Source organism: Vulpes vulpes, chromosome 2 (genome assembly GCF_048418805.1).
Source record: "Vulpes vulpes isolate BD-2025 chromosome 2, VulVul3, whole genome shotgun sequence".
Classification (NCBI taxonomy): domain Eukaryota; kingdom Metazoa; phylum Chordata; class Mammalia; order Carnivora; family Canidae; genus Vulpes; species Vulpes vulpes.
In genome coordinates, this window is record NC_132781.1 from 117,526,717 (window position 1) to 117,541,125 (window position 14,409).

Below are 14,409 nucleotides of genomic sequence, written 5' to 3' on the forward strand. Positions count from 1 at the left end.
GAGACTCCTTGAACTATGGGATGTGGAACACGGGAAGCCCTGGACGACCAGCCACACGGACTCCGGTCCTGGGACATCAGAAACTATTCAGTAGCAGGAATAAATGTTTAATCTGCACTCATCTCTTTGAAACAAGACCTAGAATTTCTTTCAGATGGCCGAGGAGGGGACTGGGGACTCGTCCAAATTTGGCGATTGCTTGCATCGTGTTGATGGAAATTTATCTTTCGTTTGAGCCTTGTTCACTCACAAACACGGGTGATCATAGTGACCGCAATGATCGATGCCCGAATAGAACTCCTATTCACTCAATACCGCCAAGCACCACACGCCACGCAGGCTTCTGGAAGTTGATATGGATCCTCCCGTTCCCCCTGGTGAAAAACAATACACGCACATTTTTATAATCATTCAAAGGATTTAAATTTTTTGAAATTTCAAAACCATGACCTGAAAGGAATTACCAAAATGCCACCATAAAACTTAAGGGTATTACGACTAACCACCTGACACTTGTTATTAAACCCAATGAAAATACTAGCCTGTGCCCCTCATATCCAAATGTAATCATTTTTTTTGGGTTGAAACCGGAGAATTCTCTATTATCACAATTCTTGCATAATCATCTGGAGTTAGAGACCTCTCTGATCTGATACTTTGATCCCGGGTAATAAAAAGCAGAGGCCAGGACCCTCCGACAGGGCAAGGAGACCACCCAACAATTACACAGAGCTCCCTGGCCATCTCGGGGCAAGAGCACAGAGTCCCGAACTACTGCTCAAAATTCGCATGTTGTGTGCCTGGGCTGGGAGCACGGGGCTCCATTTTTAGGGAAATCTGAAAGGGGTGATCCCATCAAGCTAATGCATTTTTAAGCTCCAGGAAACTTTAAACATCAGCCACCTCCAAGGCCTTGGCAGAGACCTGGTCAAAGCACACACATCATCAGGTGTTTTGTGGCACTGGCCGGAGTGAAGCGCTCTAGTTCTTGCCGGGGTCGGCTGTATGGCACATGGCTGCTTAGATCATTCTCCTTGCATGGGGACTTCAGGGGCAGGGGGCTGAGCTAGGAACCTGATTGAGCGGATTGAGCTTGGGGTCAGGGGGCTGCGCCTCCATGATGGAGAGGCCCGCACCTCCGCAGGCTGGTCAGGGGCCAGGCTCGCTGATGGAGGGCAGTTTGCCAGCCGCTCCGGCCCGTCTCCCACTGGGATTCTAAGGGGCAGGACCCAGGAGGCTCCGTAACAGGTGCCCATCCTGCAGCCCAGGCTGGGACACAGCACAGACATGTGCACAAGGTTGGCCACGTCAAGAGGCGGAAGCCAGCTCACGGACATCATGCTCCAATCCTATAGTTCAGAAAATGGATGTTAGATCCACACCCCCCGCCCCCCACGAGCAACAGTCCAGAAACACCTGCAGGACATGACCAATGATGTTTAAAACTAAACATTTTAAAACTAAACAAAGTTTAAAACTAAAATGATAGTTTTTTTCCTTAATATTAAAGGAGTATCAGATCAACAATTCTAACAGCGAGCTTCTTGCTCGCTGTCTGCAGGTGCAGACAACCCTGATGTAGAACGAGCACCCAAACAGGAGTCCACAGCGGACGCAGGGGCCTCGGGCTGTCCGGAAACACGAGGACTTCAAAACTTCACGAGGTCTGGGTGTTTGGGGGAACTTCCCAGGCCTCATCCCACATAGACGCACTTGCCTAAATACTCTTACAGTTTTATGTTTTCTTAGAGGAACCCCCTCCCAGTTGTAATGCTCCATCACCATCAGAATCGGACCCATCCCTCAGCTACTTGAAAACCATGGCCTAGCACCAAGGGCTGGCAAGCTACAGCCTACAAAGCCACCCAGCCTCCCTCCCAGTTAGGGAAGGTGTATTGGGATACAGCTCTGCCTTTTGTTTACGTGGTGCCCGCCGCTGCTTCCTCCCCGCACGGACACAGTCAACTTGGGGCAGAGATCTGCCCCTGCAAAGCCTGGACCAGGCCCCATCTAGCCAGTTTTCTGAAAAAGTTTGCTCACCTCCAACCGTACGGGACGTGGTCAATATCTAAACACAAGCCCTCACTTCTGCGAAGGTCTCATTTTGAGACTCTGAGGTTTCTAAGAAGCAGGTTTAAATAACAGGTTTAAAACATTGTACTTAAATAACCATGCCTCGTTTCTAATCTTAAATTTCTTTAAAGAGAAAAACAAGCAAATACAGGAGCAGTTACTTAAAGCAGGTAAGTTGATTTTCATAGTAAAATAAAATTTTTCCTTAATATACCTTAGGGTCCTTAGACTGCTGTCTTATATTGAGAGGTTTTGTGATTTCCAATCCATAGATTTTTTTTCATCCAATAAAATAATTTTATGGATCAAAATTCACTTTGTATTTTTAAAATCCAGCATTAAGTCAAACATGGATATTTATACAATAATCTTTAGGTCTATCTCATGATACACCTCAGGGTTCTACAACATTACAAGAATATATTGTTAACGTTAAGCTTAAATATTTGTTTCTCTTAAAATTCCTAAGTCTCCCTGCTGGTTGGTTCAGGAGAGAACTAGAATTTTCAGTAAACAAAACATATGTAAACACCTGACACACGTGGCCCAGAGTCTGCACACACGGCCACACACAGTTGTCCTAAGTACTTTTTCCTGATTGCTCTTGAAAATCGAGAAAAAGATCCCTCTAATGTGTGTCCCTAATTACTCTATGGCTGGGCTTCCTTCCCATTCCAAATGTTGTGTTAATAAAGGGTTGTTCCTCTCCGACAGAGGCAGCTTTTGCACTTAATTGATACTGAAGCCATAATTAAAACAGAAAAAATAGCTCTGCCATAAAGAGGAAAAGGAAAATATTTTTTTTCTCCTGTATGTTGCTTATCACCTTGAGATTTGGTGAAACGGAAAGCAGTATTTTCCCAGAGCCATTCTCGACTAGTCACAGGGCAGGGGATAATTTCTGCCAATAGGCCAGGCACCTGTCCCATCTGGTTTTCACTCCCAGGACTATTTGAGGGTGGTGGTTTTCTGAAGCTCTAATCACAATCATCTCAGTGTGATGTGAATCCTTTTATGCAACATCTCGTACACCCTCGGCATTTACTGAGGGATGGTACAGTCTCGAAAGAAATGGTCTTACCTAAGGGAAGCCATTTGGGCTTTTGCAAATCCACCAGGAGAAATCTTCTGTTTTGACCTGCAGCCAGAGTCCTTCTAGAAGCTTTTCATAATTCATCTCAGTATCCCACCACAAAACCATCTCCTTTCTCTGGGAATGAGCTCAGATTGGATCATGCAGTAGGAGAGTATGGAAACAGGATCAGGGATGTGCCTTTTCTCCACTGAAAATACTTCTGCAGGCTTTTGATACAGTCCTGGATCAACAGTGGGTCAGCATACAGATAAGATTATGCAGGACTTGTTCAATCTTAAGTGAGCATCTAGAAAAGAATTTGCTGAGGTGTTTTGGTATTTTTGAAAAATATTTTGGACTTCTGGGGAAAATTGTAGAGTAGAAGGACCGTAAGGTCACCTTATCCCATGGATACACCTAAAACACAGCAGTGGAAATAACCCAGAAAGTGACCTGAAGGCAGAACAGACTGCCCACAGCTCTATGTAGAGAAGAGGCCACAAAGAGGACCAGGGACAGGGGCAGGATGCAGTAGGGAGCTACATGGACTCACAGATGGTCTATGGGAGGGGTTCTCTGCAGGTACACTAAGGGGAGGGGGACAGACCTCACCCCAGGCACCCCAGGCAGGAGGTCATAAACTGAGAAGATGAATCCCTATCACATTTGGCTTTGAAAACCAGAGGGATTTGGCTTCAGGAGTTCTTATGATCCATGGGGCTTAGCACCTGGAATTTGAAAATCAGCAGGCTCAGCTCTGAGAGCTGGAGGAAGAGGAAACTGACTCCCCGTCCTTAAAGAGGCAGCATAACAAACAGCCCTGCTGAGATACAGCATGGAAAGAACAGTTTGAAAAACACCTGGCATATGCAGGAGGAAGACTTGTGGGGCACCTGGGTGGCTCAGTGGTTGAGCATTTGCCTTTGGCTCAGGTTGTGATCCTGGGATCAAGTTCCACATCAGGCTCCCCATGAGGAGCCTCCTTTCCCCTACCCCCTATTGCCTGTGTCTCTGCCTCTGTGTTTTTCATGAATTAATAAATAAAATCTTTAAAAAGGAGGAAGATTTTTTTTACTAATCTCAGTGTGCTGGAGGGACAGGGTTCTTTGGGAGACTTCCCCAAGGAAAACAAGAGCTGGCTGGCACCATGTCCCACCCTCAGCCTAGATATACTGACACCTACGGGACACAGCTCAGTACAAGTACTCTCCATGTAGCTAACCGGCACACTCCCCTCTCTCAGCAGATCCTCCTGAACCTAGTTAACACTGTCCACCTCCCCTCCCCGTGCTCTTCTCTTGATCCACCCCATCCAAAGCTGTTGCCTCAATCCCTGGCAGCTGCAGGCCCCCTCTGGCAGTAGACTGGCATGGACTCCCTCCCTCCAGGACTACAGAAGGAGTCTCCTAAAGCAGTTCCAGGTCCCCTCTCACAACAGACCTGCACAAATCTTGCTAACATGTACTCTGCCTTCGTGATCTTCTGTGGACTTGCTCCTCCCTCCAACATGCCCTTGGCAGGAGTCCATCCAAAGCTCTGCCACAAGCCAGCTGTGTGCAAAGTCGGGACCAGTAGCGCTCCAAAGTAACCTAAGCCTTGGGGAGAGGGTAAAACAATGCATATACCAGTCCAACAGTAGACCACACCAGTGAAAGCCTCTTAGGACAACACAAGAAAAGCACACTGCAGTTCACTGGAACTGTAGCTCTGGTAAATATATGATCTGACTCAGCTCAAGTTCAGTGCATCCCCAGACTGCCCCCTTAACAACATAAGGACCAAATCCTGCCTATTCCAGGCAAAGAGAGCCATTGCAGATGACTGGACTCAAGGGAAAAGGCTCAGCTAAAGCTCAGCCAAAGAGTAGGATATGCACGACACATATAGGAGACCCTCATGATGTACCAGGTTTTGGTGGACAGGAGCATTGTAGGGCACTCTGGGCCCTCCTACTCCTAAGGCCACTACTCCTAAGAGCAGAAAATGTAGCAGAGTTCCTGAGCACAGAAATATGTCCCAAATGAAAGAACAGGACAAAACCATAGCTAGAGCAAGACAAAAATGGAGATAATATGAGAGATAGAGGATGTAAAGTAATGGTCAAAGATAATCATTAAACTTAAGAGTGGAAGTTATCAGTGGGACCCTCAACAAAGAAAGATCCAGAGATGATGAACTCAGTAAATGAAATTAAAAATCCATTAGAGGGCATGAGTAGACTAGAAAAGGCAGAAGAAGTGATCAGAAAAATGGAGGACAGGATAAAAGAAAACAATTAGGCTGAACAGAAGAGGAGAAAAATAAATGAAGACTCAGTGACAGCATCAAGCAAAATAACATTCATATAATAGAAACCCCAAAAGAAAAACAGAGAGAAATGGGGGGAAAACAATTCAAAAAACATAATTAAACTTCCTAAATCTGGGGAAACAAACAAATCCAGATCCTAGAGGCACAAAGAACCCCTAACAAAATCAACCCAATGAACTCCATACCAGAACATGAAGTAATTAAAATGGCAAAACAGAGTAGTAATTTTTACACTGCTAAACAAAGAATTTACATACAATGGAAACTCTCTAAGAGTATCAGCTGATTTTTAAGCAGAAATTTTGCAGGCTAGGAGTGCTGAAAGAAAAAAAAATCTGCAGTCAAGAACTATAAGGAAACTATCAAGCAGGGAATTCACCATGACTAAATCAGCCCTAGAAGAAATATTAAAGGAGACTTTGACCATAAGTAGAGTAAGTAGCACAAAAGCAGTAAAATTAAGTATATGTAAAAACTTTAGTAAAGAGATTCACACACACACAAAAAAATAGAAGGATGTAGAGTATGACACCATATACCTAAAACATGGTGGGGTGAAAAGAACAGATTCAAACTTACGCAGCCATCATCTTCGCAGGGATAGCTTATATATGTTATATACACAAACCTAGTGGTACCCGCAAATCAAAACACACTGATATACAAAAGGTTAACAATAAGGAAACTTAGTATATTACTAAAGCAATCCAGCATATTGTGAGAGAGCAATAGAAAGAAGGAACAGAGAACAGAAGACCTTAAAACGTAATAAAATATATGCTGCCAACAAGAGACTCATTTCAGACATAAAAACATGCAGATTGAAAGTGATGAAGGGAACATCCAACAAGAAAATATAATTGTAGGGGCACCTGGGTGACTCAGTTGGTTAAGCATCTGCCTTTGGCTCAGGCCATGATCTTGGGGTCCTGGGATCGAGCCCCACATCGGGGAGAGCTCAGTGGAGAGCCCGCTTTTCCCTCTCTCTCTCTCTGTGCTCTCCTCCTCCCTCTCAAAATCTTAAAAAAATAAAAGTGTAACAACTGTAAATATTTATGCACACCACATGGAAGCACCTAAATATACAAAAGCAGCTAATAAAGTAATCGAGAGTAATACAACAATAGGGCACATTAAGACCCCCTCTTCCCTCAATGGATAGATCTTTTGAGCTGAAACCAATAAAGAAATGTCTTCAAGTGACATTGGGCCATAAGTACAGAATATACATACAGAACATTCCAACAACAACAAAAAACAGAATACACATTCTTTTTAAGTACACATGGAAAATTTTACTAAATACATCACATATTAGGTCATAAAAGCAGCCTCAATAAATTTAAGACAACTGAGATCATACTATGTATCTTTTCTGACTATAATTGTATGAAACTAGAAATAAATCAATCACAGGAGAAAAACTGGAATAAACACATGGAGTCTTAATCATATGATACTAAATAACCAATGGGTCAAACGAAGTAATCAAACTTAAAAATCAAAATGTAAGGTGACACAAATGAAATGAAAACAAAGGTCCAAAATCTCTGGGACACAATGAAAGAACGTCTAAGAAAGAAGCAAAAAGCAATACAATACTACCTCAGGAAACAAACAAAATCCTCAATTTAACCTAATGCCTAAAGGGGCTTTAAAAGAGAGAGAGAGAGAGAGAGAGAGAGAAAGTCATGATCAGAAGAAAGGAAATAAATATCAGGACAGAAATAAATGACAGTGACTAAAAATCAATGAAACCAAAAGCCGATCCTTTGAAAAGATAAACAAGATTGACAAACCTTAGCCAGACTCATTAAAAAAAAGATAGGACCCAAATCAGAAATGAGAAGTAACCACTGATACCACAGAAATACATAGGGTTATATGCTAAGAAATGTAGCAACATAGAATAGATGGATAAATTCCTGGAAACATACAGTCTTCCAAAACAGAATCAGGAAGAAATAGAAAATCTGAATATATCAACTGATTACAAGTAAAAAAAGAAATGAATTTGTAGTCAAAAAAAGTACCAAAAAAAGATCCAGGATCAGATGTATTCACAAGTGAAGTCTACCAAATATTTAAAGGACAGTTAATACCTACTATCCTAAAACTATTTGAAAAAATAGAAGAGGAAGGAAAGCTTCCAAATACATTCTGTGAGGCCAACATTGTCTTGATATCAAAACCAAAGACACCACCCACACCCACCCCGCCCCCCCCACACACAAACACTACAGGCCCATATCTTTGATGAACATAGATGCAAAAATCCTCAATAAAATATTAGCAAAACACCTATCACAGCACATTATTAAAAAAAAAAAATCACTCACCACAACCAGGTGGCATTTATTCCCAGAATGCAAGGATGGTTCAGTATTCATAAATCAACATCACACACCACATCAAGATGATTAGGGATAAAAGCCATGCTATCATCTTAATAGATGCAGAAAGAGCACTTGGCAAGGTCCAACATCCATCCAATAAGGCAGGTTTAGAAAGAAAAAATACCTCAACATGATAAAGGCCATCTATGAGAAATTCACAACAAACATCACACCCATTGGTGAAAAAACTAAGCTTTTCCCCTAAGATCAGGGGCAAAACAAGGACATCCACTCTTACCACTTTTATTCAACACAGCACTGGGAGTCTGCACCACAGTAATCAGAGAAGAGAAAGGAATAAAAGACATCCAAATTGGTAAGAAAGAACTGAGACTTTGACTATTTGCCGAGGACATGATACTATACATAGAAAACCCTAAGATTCCGCCAAAAAACTACTAGAACTGATAAATGAATTCAGTGACACTGCAGAATACAAAAATCAATGTACAGAAATCCACTATATTGAAGAAGATAAACAGTCCCAATTATAATTGCACCAAAAGGATTAAAATACCTAGGGATAAGTGCAACTGAGGAGGTAAAAAATATGTACTCTGAAAATTATAATACACTGATGAAAGAAATTGAGGATGATACAAATAGAAAGGTCATCTACATGCATGGACTGGCATATTAGAGGTCTGTACTACCCAGAGCAACCTACAGATTTAATGCAATCCCTATCAAAGTATTAACAGCCTTTTTTTTTTTTTTTTTGGGAACCAGAAGCATCCTAAAAATTTTTATTTGAACCAGAAAGGACCCCAAATGCCAAAGCAATCTTGAAAAAGCAGCTGGAGGTATCACAATTCCAGGATTTCAAGTTATCCTAAAAACTTCAGTAATCAAAACAGAATGGCACTGGCACATAGACTCACTGATCAACCTAACAGAATGGGGAGCCCAGAAACAAATCCACAATGGGGAGAAGTCAATAAATGGTGCTGGAAAACTGGACAGCCACTTGCAAAACAATGAAATGGGACCATTTTCTTACCCCATACACAGAACTAGATTTTAATGGATTATGGACTCGAATGTAAGACCCAAAACCATAAAAACCCTAGAAGAGAGCCTAGGCAGTAATTTCTCTGATATTGTTCATAGCGAATTATTTCTAGGTAGGTCTCCTCAGGTAAGAGAAACAAAGGTAAACTACTGGTGCTACGCCAAAATAAAAAGCTTGTGCACAATGAAGGAAATCGTCATCAAAACTCAAGGACAACCTATGGAATTAGAAAGACATTTAAGATTTTATTTATTCATGAGAGGCAGAGAGAGACAGAGAGAGAGAGAGAGAGGCAGAGACACAGGCAGAGACACAGGCAGAGGGAGAAGCAGGCTCCCTGCAGGGAGCCCGACATGGGACTCGATCCTGGGTCTCCAGGATCACGCCCTGGGCCAAAGGTGCCACTAAACTGCTGAGCCACCCAGGCTGCCCTGTGAAAAGACATTTCTAAGTGACATATCTGATAAAGGGTTATCCAGTATCCAAGATTTATAAGGAACCAATGGACAGAAGACTTGGACATTTCTTCAAAGACGATATCCAAACAGCCAAGACACACATGAAAAGATGCTCAACATCACACATCAGGGAAACGCAAATCAAAACTACCACGAGCTATTACCTCACACCTGTTAGAGTGTCTAAAATTAACACAGGAAACAACAAGTGTTGGTGAGGATGTGGAGAAAGGGGAGCCCTCTTACGTGTTGGTGGGAATGCAAACTGGTGCAGCCACTGTGGAAAACAGTGTGGAGGTTCCTCGAAAAATTAATAGAACTACCCTATGACCCAGTAACTACACTACTATGCATTTACCTCCAAAATATAAAATGCTAAATCAAAGGGATACATGCATGTCTATATATTCATTGCAGCATTACTTGCAATAACCAAATTATGGAAGCCACCCAGTTGTCCACCAATAGATGAATAGAGGTGTGAGGCATGCGCGCACGCGCGTGCGCGCACACACACACACACACACACACTGGAATAATATCCAGCCATAAAAAGAATGAAATCTTGCCATTTGCAATGACATGTACAGAGCCAGAGGATACAATACTAAGTGAAATAAGCCAGAGAAAGACAAATACCATAGGATTTCTTTTTTTTTTTTTTTACCATAGGATTTCAATCACGTGGAATTAAGAGAACAAATGAAAAACCAAGAAACAGACACTTAACTATAGAAAATGAACTAGCGCTTACCAGAGGAGAGGTGGGTCAGGGGATGGGTAAACGGTAACGCAGGTGAAGAGGGTTAGGAGCATACTTCCCTTGATGAACACTGAGTAATGCGTACAATTTTTTAAATCACTGCACCGTACTCCCAAAATGAACACAGCATTATGGTAATGCTACTGGAATCATAAAGCAAAAAAACAGTATGGAAAATAAAAAAATATTTTGAAGGAACATTCGTATTTCCTGCCAGTTAATGTGCGTCAGCCTTTTCCCAACTAAGAACCACATGCGTCCATTCAAGGAGGCTCTTCCAAATACACTACCGTAAAACATACCACATAATCCTCATTTGGAGCAGAAATGTTTATAATTCTGGATAATACTATAAATTCACAGGTTGTGAAAACTATTAAGTCCTCATCATATTTCTTCTTGATAATTCTGAATAAATAAATCTATGCTGTTAATGTGTAGTGCAACCTGGAAATCCTTTCAGGATAAAGTTTTGATCCATAATTTCTAAGTTATAAGACTTCATTTGCTTTGCTTGTGGATGTTAAGGGAAGAATTTCCATTTAGGCAGTAATGAGGAATCAGGACTAAAAAACCCAGAACAAAATTCTATCTTAAGACAGGCCAGGTCTCTCAGAGCATCAGGACTGTGTGTGAAATTAACCAGAGTTTTGCTGAAGATTCTGACATTCATAAGATGCCACATAATGGCACTTCTTTAATTTTAATTTACACATTGATTTCAATACACACGGTCCCAAAACAGGAGCTGCAGGTTTTCCTCCAACACAGAGACAGAGAACTTTCCTATTAGTGTTTGTTGATCAAGCGACTCTCAATCTATATCAACCAGTTCTAAGGTGTTTACCGACGTAGCTGCGTAAGACAGGGCACGTGGAGAGTCATCGTGCTGTGTCTTTCCAAAACGTAAAATGTCATTGTAGGTTTTTCCATTAATAGGACTTCGGCGGGCCTGCTTCCAATGGTTTCACGTATGTTCTGAGTTTCTTCCGATAAGCATCAGCCTTGCAACGTGATGGAGCTAAGTGATTTTGCCCGAGGCAAGTATCAGAGCAGCCTCCACCCTCAGTGGGTTTCCCTGTCAAGTGTCGGAAACAGGAAGGAGAGGTCCTCACAGGCTTGTCCCTTTCCGTGCAGCCCTACGTAGGGACGCAGTTTGGGGCTTCCTGCATTACAGATGTTGACTCAGATCCTCAAGGACACACAGATGGGCCCCAGGCTGAAGCATCATCTCTGATGTTGGTTAGCAAACTGGACCCCATATAGGGAGGTTGGGACCAATCGGAGAGGGACACAGGCCCCTCCAGGCAGCTTCAATAGGCCAGGGCGCTTGCGCAGGATGCTATAGCGGGCAGCAGCAAGAGGAGCATATACACGCACGTCCCAGGGCCTAACAGTCCTAGAGGATCACACGAAGACCTTAGTGGGGTTTGGGCCCATCCACGACCACCCACGTGGCCTTGATGGCACAATGCTCTCTCGAGACTGTGCCCTGGGAATAGCTCTGGCCATGGAAATGGTGGGCATCCAGGTCCCGCTTCCGTCCCTTATGATCGGTTCCTACAATCCCACATGCCTGCCCCATCCTCCTCGTCAGGGATGGCCCTGGGCTCTCAACAGGGGGTCTGACTGACTTGGAGGTGGCTCATCAGAGGCAGATGGCACAGCAGCAACACAGGTAAATGGGAGAGAAAATACACATCAAGATGGCAATTCCTACAAATAAGGAATCCCCTTCCGACCAAGATACCACAGGACCCAAATCACGGATTTAAGTCCCTTGAGCTGGAGGTCAGATCGTTCACGGTATCCTTTTGGGTCCTCATGTGATTTAATAAGGAGGCATCACCCATCACGTATGAGCACAACATTCCACCTGAAGAGCACAGGTGCCTCCTTATGCAGCAGTGATAACATCCAAACCCATCATATTTCTTTTCTCTTAGGGACATTCCAGTCTTCAGAAGTGACCGGCTTCATAGACTACCCTTTCTGGCCCGCTCAGTGAACTCAGTGTTTCCATGTTGCTAGAACATCCTCTGGGCTCCTGGGGGAACAGATATGGTGGCCAAATGGTCGTAGGAGTGAGGCAGCAAAATGTCCCCACCTGGCCTTGTGGAGAGGAAGGCTGGCAGCTTTTGGAATTTTACCAGGTTGTGAACCCCATGCACGCTGGGGGGGTGGGAGGTGGGGGGGAAATGCTTCGAGGTGTGAGGAGACCGGGGGCAGGAGGGGCCAGATCAGGACCCTCACCTTCCCCTTTCTTGTGAGGGTGTGTGTTCCATTCCAGGTAAAGTACATTTTCACAGGTCTAGCTTGCAGCAGGACATGGGACCCCAGTGGAGACTGAGTAGTTCTCGTCACCTAGGGGTGCTAAGTAACCCACCTGTCCCAGGTGGACATCCCAGGGGACTTCCCACTGAAAATTCCAGTAGCTGATGCCTTCCCCGGGTGTGATGAGGCTTGCCATTCTCAGCACCCAGCACACCACCTGGATGCGAGCAGGGGTCCCGGTCTGGCCTGTGGGACAACAGGCCCTCCCACTTGACCGTTCAAATATCTTGAAGCCTGAGGGTTGGTCAGGCCGCTCAGCCAAGGCAGTTTTGCATACTAGTAACTTAACCCGCTGCTCTAGTCAGTCCGCTTTCCTTTCCTATAACCCTGCTCCGTGGGTTAGCAGGAAGGTAGACCTTCCATCCAGCGTCCTGCTCTCGAGCCATCCTTAGATTTCTCCCTTGGAGGGAGAGGGCACTACTATGGACTGGTCAATCCCTCACCAGGTAGGAACTCCAGAGGATGGTCCTGGACTCCTCCGTGGTTGCCCGGGGACGTCGTGGAGCACACACAGGACACGGTGATACTGCGTGAACCTGGTACCCATACTTCAGGGACAATCCGGCACTTGTCAGCGTGCCATCCCACTGGGGGTTATGGTGGCTGCTCTTCCTATGTACCCAACCCACTGCATCTACCAAAGGGTCGGCAGCTGGGGCTGGTACTCGAGCGAGGGCTTCAGCTCCCGGGCTTTGAGGGAGTGTCACTGCCCTATGAGCCAGGAGGAGGAAGGCAGGGAGGACACCCCAGGCTCTTACAGACAGACCCAACCATCTTGCCACATACATTCTCACCCTGCAGGGGCCTAACCAGGATCACCCACGTGTCCGCTTCCCCTTGTCCGAGACAGTCCACTCGCAGTCCAGCCCCCGGCTGCGGAGAGAGGCCCTCAGCTGCAGAGAGAGGCCCCACCTGGACGGGTGCCATGAACACCTCGGGGAGCTGGTGCTTTGTAGGGGTGTCAGCTTTCTGTCCCCTTCCAGAGCTGGGACCAAAGTCCCAGGGACACTCTGTCTCTGCCGCAGTGCCCGCCCTGTACCTTCTGGAGTCATGCACGCCTCTAACACACACGTCAGCCCTGCTTGGGAGATGCTCAGAGCAGTCACCTGTTTGACTAGCATTTTTGCTTTCTGGAGGTCGCTGCTACTCAGAGCCTGGATCCACATGTGCCCTCTTTTGGCCATGCAGCATAAGGGATAGGAACACTGTGCCAGAGGGGGAATTAAATCCCCCACGTCCCTACAAAAGCTTGCACTTCTTTCACATTCTTAGGAGTTGGATAAACTTGTAGCTTATTAATCATAGCTTTGGGGACAACAGGTGTCATGCCTGGCCAGATGACACCCAAAACCTGGCTGTAGTATCTGGGCCTTGAATTTCCTGTGGGTTCGCTGCCCATCCTCTCATAGAGGCTCCAGCAAAGCCTGCAGGGTGTCCTGGGCAGCAGCGGGGTAGATGTCCACATGTTAACATCACGTCACAGCCCATTTCCCTGGTGCGGGGAACCATCGCAGGACAGAGGGTGGGACTTGGAGGTAGCCTGGGAGGAGCCCTGGAAGGTTCACTGCTACCCCTGCTCCATATGAAGGCACTGTGCATGTCCTGGAAGATGAAGCTATTCCGCAGGGACACTAACAAGAGCACTGTAAAGGGCGAGACTTCAAAAATGTTCGTAATTAAAGATCTGGTAAGTTCACGGTAGTGCCAGTGACATGGGCGCTTGGCTATTTCTGTGACATATGACGTGGCAAGAGAACGGGAATTATGACTGGGACATGGTAAACTTTTAGGGACTTCCTGCAAATAGAACCTAAAGGTTCAGCCTTTCTATTTGACGATGCTTCTCATGTCATTTAATAAAGAAACCTAATTAGCTTCTCGCTCTCCTGTAATGAGACAATACGTCTTTTGGGAAGTTGCACGGATCACGGATCTCGTGGAAAAATTCCAAAGTCAGCTCAAGGTCAACAAGACTCCACTTAGAATCT